Source organism: Mesocricetus auratus, unplaced genomic scaffold (assembly GCF_017639785.1).
Source record: "Mesocricetus auratus isolate SY011 unplaced genomic scaffold, BCM_Maur_2.0 Super-Scaffold_100013, whole genome shotgun sequence".
In the NCBI taxonomy this organism is placed as follows: domain Eukaryota; kingdom Metazoa; phylum Chordata; class Mammalia; order Rodentia; family Cricetidae; genus Mesocricetus; species Mesocricetus auratus.
In genome coordinates, this window is record NW_024429196.1 from 55,431,108 (window position 1) to 55,433,148 (window position 2,041).

The 2,041-nt window shown below is 43.7% G+C and overlaps 1 long non-coding RNA gene across 1 annotated transcript; it reads right to left on the minus strand.

Annotated features, from left to right (window-relative positions):
- Positions 1-210: 210 nt before the first annotated feature.
- On the minus strand, positions 211-1,583 carry LOC121143586. Its single transcript, XR_005880829.1, has 3 exons — positions 1,394-1,583; positions 702-766; positions 211-256 (listed from the first exon to the last, which is right to left on the minus strand). It is a non-coding gene; the product is annotated as an uncharacterized LOC121143586 (long non-coding RNA).
- Positions 1,584-2,041: the final 458 nt, after the last annotated feature.

The window sequence follows — 2,041 nt, forward strand, 5'->3', positions numbered from 1 at the left end:
ACAACCCTGAGGCGCGCGCACACACACACACACACACACACACACACACACACACACACACACACACATCCTAGTCCATATTCTAGGTCATGATTAGTATCACTATCTTCCACCCTCGTTCCTTGTCCCACTGAGAGGTCTTTGAGAACAGCATGCAGAGAGCTGTTATCTATGTCAACAAGGGCTCTGGATTCTCCGTGAAGGACCTACCTCGGGTTGCTTTCCAGTTAACTTCTGATTTTTTAAGGAGCACATTCTAAAATAATAATTGTAGTATAGAAAATATGTAAGCCAGTCACCAGTTGTTGAGTATCACCCAGTACCATGTGCCGTGAGTTAGTGTGAGTGCTGTACTCTGCTATAACTCACAGTGCAGTGTATTGATTTCCACCAGCACCACACAGACACGTGAGTGAGGGGGGCATCACACTGTGACAGTGATGGACACTGTACATTTTTAGTCCTATTAGCGTCTTATGGGATTCCCATCACATCCACAACCCATCTGTGATCAAAAGGTGTCACGTGATTCTCATTTTTCATAATGCCAAGAGCAGAAAAGGGCAGCTTCTTAAAAGCACAGCATTCTCTCATGCTGTGGGGGCAAAATGTTAAGTTGCTGGGGTGGGGGTAGGCCAAGGGAGGCCTCCCTCCCTCCCTCCCCCCACCCTCCCCCCTCCCTCCATTTTCTCTGTACTTACTAATTCAGAGCTGGAGAACACGTAAAATACTGGGTTTTAAATGTCTTCAGTCATGTCTGAAAATTCTGAAACAGGAGACACAACAGGTTTCGTTCTGTGCTGGAGAACCTGCTGTTTCTAAAGAAATCACTTGTTTTGAAAAAAAAAATATTCCATGGAGATTAAAAAGGAGCAGTGGAAAGATACCCTGAGGGAACTTAGTGACTCAGACTACAGACAAATAAATTACACCTTCAGTTCAGACTAATTCTGTGTGTGTGCCTCTGAAAAATGGTGAGCAAATGTTAAGAGTTACTCATGGTTTAATTGGTTTAATGCATTAATCACCAGGTGGCAAAAAGCAGGACACGAGGCTAGCCAATCTAATTGTGGGAGAAGAACTCTAATTGGAGATTTCATTTCCTAGGGAAATGTTTATCTTTATTTTCTCAAGATTTCATTACAGCAATGAGTAATCTTACTTCTGTGAGACCTTCGAGTCACCGGGGGCCAGAATGGTCACTTTGGTTTTGTATTTTCACGTTGGAAAGGCACAGATTAACCCGGAGGGTCACAACTAACCCACTGAGGAGACTCACAGGGTCAAGCTGGCTGTCCTTCATGCTTCATGAGTCTGTGAAGGAGTACCAAGGGACCATTTAAAGAAATCTGGTTTTGAAAAGAAAAGGTGTCCCGTAGGCATTCTCCATTACCTTTGAATGGTGGAGATGCCAGTGTCCACACAACATCATCTTAGAATCAAAGTGACCAAGAGAGTTAGGGACTCTGGTGATTCGGTGTTTCCACAGGTGAGTAGTTTTCATTCATTCTATGGAGGAAACAGAGTCTGCAAATGTTCTTCTCGAGCTTCAGGGGGCTTTGATTTCTCTGGAAGAGTCTATGTTTCCTAAAGGACAAGAAGGAGCGAGCATCAGAAGCAACCTGTCTCCATGGGGTTTGACACGCACTGTACACAGGCGTCTTGCAGCCCATGACTGTTCCGTCTTCCTTCCTTCCTGTGCCCTTTTATAGTTCCCAGGAAGCACTTGGAAACGTGATTATGAACTGGAGCTTCAGGGACAGGCTGCAGCTCAATGGCAGGCTGCATGCTTAACTTGAAAAGGTCCTGGGCCCAATCCCCAGAACCAAACATTATATAGTAAAGAAATAAAACTGAAAACAAGGGCTAACAAGGTGCTTTGTTTTTCTTCTGGGCTGTCTTGTTTCTAGGAAGAATTCTGTTGGTTTGTGTCTTTCTTCCTATGTCATATCTTTTCCCTCCTTGGCTCCTTTTTATCTTATTTATTTTAATAAGCTGATATATAAATATTGTATACATTTATGGGGTGCCATATGGTGTT